The following is a 6,623-nucleotide window of genomic DNA, read 5'->3' on the forward strand; positions in this document are numbered from 1 at the left end:
GGCAGGGCAAGGAGGGGGGAGGGGGGCAGTGCAACATTACCCTTCATGGTCTTTATACATTAATACATTAAATATTCATCCACTTTATTATAGACAGGGGACCAAAAGGAGAGATACAGGCATAGAAACAGATTGCATAGCTACTCTAGCTTCATTTATCAAATTGTCAAGTCTTCATGCACCGTGACAACCCATCTATGACGTTTTAGTCATTTAGCAGTTGCTCTTATCCAGAGCGATCTACAATTAGTGCATTCGTCTTAAGATAGCTAGGTGGGACAACACATCACAATCGTATCATGCACATTTTTGCGAGAGTTATTTAAGAGGTAAGGTTTCAAGACAGGGACTCCACTGTCTTGACTTTAGGGGAAAGCTTGTTCCACCATTTGGGTGCCAGGACAAAGAAGAGCCTGGACTGGGCTGAGTGGGAGCTGCCTTCCCGTACTGGTGGGAGGGCCAAGAGACTAGAGGTGGCGGAACGGAGTGCTTAGGTTGGGACGTAGGATTTGAGCATAGCCTGAAGGTAAGGAGGTGCAGTTCGTCTTGCTGCTCCGTAGGCAAGCACCAGGGCCTTGAAGGTGATGCGAGCTTCGACTGGAAGCCAGTGGAGTGTGTGGAGGAGCGGGGTGACATGGGAGGACTTAGGAAGGGGAGCCCAGCCAACAGAGAGTTGCAGTAGTATAGACGTAAGATGACAAGTGCCTGGATTAAGACCTATGCAATCTCCTGTGTGAGGAAAGGTCATACTCTACGGATGTTTTAGAGCATGAGCGAGTCACTGCTTTAATGTTTGCAGAGAACGACAAGGTATTATCCAGGGTCATGCCAAGGTTCTTTGCACTCTGGGAGGGGGACTCTGTGGAGTCATCAACTGTTATGGAGAGGTCTTGGAGTGGGCAGGCCTTTCCAGGGAAGAAGAACAGCTCCCTTTTGTCGAGGTTGAGCTTTGAGGTGAACTTGAGGGAGGTGGGACGACATCGAAGCTGAGATGTCGACCAGACATGCAGATGCATGTCGCCACCTGGGTGTCAGCAGGGGGGAAGGAGAAGAGTAGTTGAGTGTCATCCGCATAGCAATGATAGGTGAGAGGATATGAGAGAGCCGAATGACTTGGTGTATAATCGAGCCCTGGGGGACACCAGTAGTGAGAGCAAGTGGTACAGACACAGATCCTCTCCACGCCACTTGTTAGGAGAGACCTGTTAGATAGGATGCAAGCCAAGAGTGTGCAGAGCCTGAGAGGCTCAACGCAGAGAGGGTGGAGAGGAAGATCTGATGGTTCACGGTATCAAAGGTAGGGGATAGGTCTAGGAGGACGAGAAGAAAGGAGAGAGTCAGCTTTAGCAGAGCAGAGAGCCTCTGACAGAGGAGAGCGTTCTCAGTTAAGTGAGCCACCTTGAAGCCTGACTCGTTAGGGTCAAAAATATTGTTCTGAGAGATAACGAGAGAGTTGGTTAGAGACAGCACACTCAAGTGTTTTTTTTTTAAGAAAGAAGAGATAGCGTTCTGTAGTTTCTGATGTCAGAAGGGTCGAGCGTTGGTTTCTTGAGGAGGGGAGCCACTTTGGCCTTCTTGAAGTCCGAGGGGGTGCAGCCAGTGGTCAGGGATGAGTTGACGAGTGAAGTGCGGAATGGGAGAAGCTCTCCAGAGATGGTCTGGCGAAGGGGATGGAGCAGGAGGAAGATTAAGGAGGGAGGATAAAGTTGAGAACCGTTTCCCAGGGTTGGAGACAGATGCTTGACATTTAGAGTGATATAAAGTGGCTTTTGCAGCAGATACAGAGGAAGAGGAAAAGAGAATAGGTTAGAATAGATGAGCGTAGCAGGAGAGAGCTAAGATTGCGGCAGCACATGATCATCTGGGTCGGGGCTGAGTGGGAAGGGTTGGAGTAGAGATGGAGAGAGAAGGAAACAAAGAAGGGATCAGAGACATAGAGGGTTACAGTGAGATTAGTAGGTGAATCGGCTCTAGTGAAGATGTGGTCAAGCGTTTTGCCTGCCTTGTGAGTGGGAGGTGACTGGGAAAGGGAGAGGGCAAAAGAGGAAAGGAATGGAAAGAAAAAAGGTAGAAAGAACGAAATTGAAGTCAGGCGTCGGGATGTTAAAGTCACCCAGTATGATTAGAGGTGAGCCATCGTCGGGAAATTAGCTTATAAAAGGGTCATGCAAATTGAGGAACTCTCCCAGGGTACCTGGTGGGCGATAGATGAAAACAGTGTTAAGCTTGGTGTAGAATCGAGCCCTGGGGGACACCAGTAGTGAGAGCAAGTGGTGCAGACACAGAGCCTCTCCACACCACTTGGTAGGAACGACCTGCCAGGAAGGATACAATCCAGGAGTGTGCAGAGACTGAGACCGTGTTAAGCTTGAGTAGACAAGTGACAGTGACAGCATGGAATTCAAATGAGGAGCTAGACAGGTGAGAGAGGGGGAAAACAGAAAATCTCCACTTAGGAGAAATGACTAGCCCTGTGCCACCACCGTGACACGCAGATGCTCTCGGACTATGAGAGAACAGATGGAGTAGCAGTGTTCTCTGGGGAAATCTATGTCTCCGAAAAACTGTAGGGACTGAAGGGCAACATAGGCTGACATGAACCCAGCCTTATTGAGCGCAGATCGGCAGATCAAAATGCGCACAGGGTTCACCAAATTAGAAGGGTTGCAGCCACGGAGTGGTGCGTGTCTGTAAAGCCTACAGGGAGAGGAGCAAACTGGGATGGAAAACACACACATGCCAAAGCTACAAAAGAGCTAGGTAAGATACTAAAGTGGCGTGGAGCCTTACCCTCGTTCCTTCCTCGAACAACTCGGCAGAACGTCTTTGTTTGGCTGACTATCAGAACTCAGTGTAAGACCCAGATGCAGACAACTAGAGTTACAGATGTTTAGTGACCCAAACAGGGGGCAGGCAAAAGACAGGTCAAATGCAGGTCAAAGGCAGTCAATAAGGTACACTTCTCTCAGGGGAGAAGCTCCAGGTGGTATCCGATTTTAAGTACCTTGGCATCATACTTGATTCCAACCTCTCTTTTAAAAAGCATGTGAAAAAGGTAATTCAAATAACCAAATTCAACCTAGCTAATTTCCGATTTATACGAAATTGTTTGACTACAGAGGTAGCAAAACTGTACTTCAAATCTATGATACTCCCCCACTTAACATACTGCTTGACTAGTTGGGCCCAAGCTTGCTGTACAACATTAAAACCTATTCAGTCTGTCTACAAACAGGCTCTCAAAGTGCTTGATAGGAAGCCCAATAGCCATCATCATTGTCACATCCTTAGAAAGCATGAGCTCTTGAGTTGGGAAAATCTTGTGCAATACACCGACGCATGTCTTGTATTCAAGATCCTCAATGGCCTGGCTCCCCCTCCACTCAATATTTTTGTTAAACAGAAAACCCAGACATCTGGCACAGATCCACAAGGTCTGCCATGAGAGGTGACTGTATAGTTCCCCTAAGGAAAAGCACCTTTAGTAAATCTGCATTCTCTGTGAGAGCTTCCCATGTCTGGAATACACTGCCATCAGACACACATAACTGCACCACATATCACACTTTCACAAAATGCTTGAAGACATGGCTAAAGGTCAATCAGATTTGTGAACATGGTCCCTAGCTGTGTGTTGCCACTCCATGTTGTCTGTTGTCTGTAGCTTGTGAGGTGTGGAAACACTTTGTTGCTTTTATGAATTTTGTCTTGCTGCTTTTTGTTTTATGCTGCTCTGTCTGTATGCTACGTCTTGCTTGTCCTATGTTGCTCTGTCTGTATGCTATGTCTTGCTTGTCCTATGTTGCTATGTCTTGCTTGTTCTATGTTGCTATTGTCTATATTGTAATTGTTCTTAATAACCTGCCCAGGGACTGCGGTTGAAAATTAGCCGGTTGGCTAAAACCGGCACTTTTACTGAAATGTTGATTAATGTGCACTGTCCCTGTAAAAATAAAAATAAACTCAAACTCAAGATGGGTGACATCTCGAGGGGGGTGGAGACAAGCACAAAGACAGGTGAAACAGATCAGGGTGTGACAGTGACAATACCTCCGCTTGAGAATACCACCACTTACAGCTGCCGCTGAAAAAACAGGGTACTACTGTAGCACTAAATGCCCAGCAGAGTTGAAAGACACACCTGTCAGTACTGATTCAAGATTTCCTGGCAGAGGATAAGAAAACATCTCCCTACAATACAACACGCCCACAAATTAGCAGGACTGTAACACATATAGGCTTGAAACTAATCTAAATCCACAACGCCAATCACAAGGACTGAGCAATCAGACAGTTCGAACAGCAATGATTAAATAGGCTACTAGGTAAAAGACAGCACTTAAATTAAATTTCCCTAGCAAGACAATACCAACAGCTACTTATTGATTCAAAAAATATACTTGCTGCTCTTGTAAGAATTGATCCCCTTTCCAAACTATAAATTGAGATGGGGAAGCAAACATAGAATTGCCTGAGGTGGTGCTAGAAACCTATTACGACTGTCTAACAGTCAGGCGTAGCTTTCAATAAGGGTGTCTGATCTTGATTGAATGTCTGTATAGAAACAAGTACTGTTTGCCAGTGAGAATAGGGAACACAGTAAGACATGTTTTGCATCGTCTGTTACTGACTGGCTGTTGGACATTTGTGAATTCCTACAATGGTTCCTATTTCTTTGCTGTTCCACACATAAATAGCTTTAATCAAATCAAATCTAGTTGGCTCCCTCTCACCAATCTCACCAGTCTTTCCTTCTAACCATTGGAAATGTATGGTTAATACATAATGCTCACATTGATGTTTTCAAGCATTCCCATAGGGAAAAGATGTATACGGAACCCATACATATGTATTATCCGAGCTGTCTCACGAGTGTTAGATTCAACATACAAAGGTCAAGTGTAACAGGATGGGCCGTCTTTGAGCCAAACATGGTATCAATTACTCTTGATTAGCCAGGAATGAACCCAGAGGTTTAAAATGCAGGGAGATACAATACTCCTCCGGGGGAAACCAGGAAATATGGTCCGACTGCATTCCCAATGTACAGTTGGAGATAAAAGATGCCAATCAAGACATTTCAACATCCATATGTTGTGCATTTCTTCAGGAGCAATGTATGGATGTTGTGAATTATGGTGGGTTGCCAGCTATAGGACAGCTGCTGGTATGTTTAGTGCTAATAGGGCAGTATGTCAAGGTTGGAGGAGTGAGTTAGAATAATTTACCTCATTGGAGCTAAATCAGAAAACTACTAAGGATATCAATGCTGTCAATCTGTATGCTGTATGATGAGTTGGAAAATAGAAAGAGCAGAACCTTTCTGTGGGAAAAAACGAAATACTAATGATTGGTAGGCTTACTGAAATAACATTCATTCATAATATTAGCAAGAATTTACCATTTTTCAAGTGCTGTCTCTTACCAAATCATGATATACTTTTAAAAACAAAACACTTGTTTTTTTCTCAGATAAATTAGCATTGAGGGAGAAAGACACAGGAAATTAAATCAGTGCTTATTTTTCCATTCTTGGTAACATTACAGAGATTATCTATGCTTCATATTGCCATTACATTCTTACCAACAAAAACAGCAGATTTTTTTTTCTAAATTCCTTTTAGTGCTGGTGTTACTATATCAAAGTGGTTGGTTTGATGTCAGCGACTCAAATTCTAGCAGAGCTGTGTCTGTATTTGAAACTATTTCCCCCTCATTGATGCAACTTCACATTAAATCAGAACAATGATAGATGGAGCCAAACCACAGGCGGCCAGTGGCACCTTAATTGGGGAGGACGGGCTCATAGTAATGGCTGGAAAGGAATACATGGAATGGTATTGAATACACCAAACACATGGTTTCCATTCAATTAACTCCATTACAGCCATTACTATTAGCTGTCCTCCCGTCAGCAGCCTCATGTGGCCACCAAACACAGGTGAACCTATGACATCGGCCAGAGCCATGAATTTTCTAAATATTACAGTCCATTCGGAAAGCATTCAGACACTTTGACTTTTTCCACATTTTATTACGTTTACAGCTTTGTTCTAAAATGGATTAAATCATTCCCCCCCCCTCAATCTACGCACAATACCCCAAAATGACAAAGCAAAAAAACAGTTTTTATACATTTTTTGCCAATTTTCTTTTACATTTAAATATGACATTTACATAAGTATTCAGACCCTTTACTCAGTACTTTGTTGAAGCACCTTTGGCAGCATTACAGTATTGAGTCTGTTGGTGTATGACGCTACAAGCTTGGCACAGCTGTATTTGGCTAGTATCTCCCATCCTTCCCTGCAGATCCTCTCAGGCTCTGTCAGGTTGGATGGGGAGCGTTGCTGCACAGCTATTTTCAGGTCTCTCCAGAGATTTTCAATAGGGTTCAAGTCCGGGCTCTGGCTGGGCCACTCAAGGACATTCAGAGACGGGTCCCTAAAGACGCTCCTGCATTGTCTTGGCAGTGTGTTTAGGGTTGTTGTCATGTTGGAAGGTGAATCTTCGCGCCAGTCTGAGGTCCTGAGTGCTCTGGAGCAGGTTTTGATCAAGGATCTCTCTGTACTTTGCTCCGTTCATCTTTCCCTCGATCCTGACTAGTCTCTCAGTCCCTGCCA

The 6,623-nt window shown here is 44.6% G+C and overlaps 1 pseudogene; it reads right to left on the reverse strand.

The window, feature by feature from the left end:
* Positions 1-337: 337 nt before the first annotated feature.
* LOC109865138 (uncharacterized) lies at positions 338-5,969 on the reverse strand (annotated as a pseudogene).
* Positions 5,970-6,623: the final 654 nt, after the last annotated feature.

The sequence above is a fragment of the Oncorhynchus kisutch genome, linkage group LG20 (genome assembly GCF_002021735.2).
Source record: "Oncorhynchus kisutch isolate 150728-3 linkage group LG20, Okis_V2, whole genome shotgun sequence".
NCBI classification, from domain to species: Eukaryota; Metazoa; Chordata; class Actinopteri; order Salmoniformes; family Salmonidae; genus Oncorhynchus; species Oncorhynchus kisutch.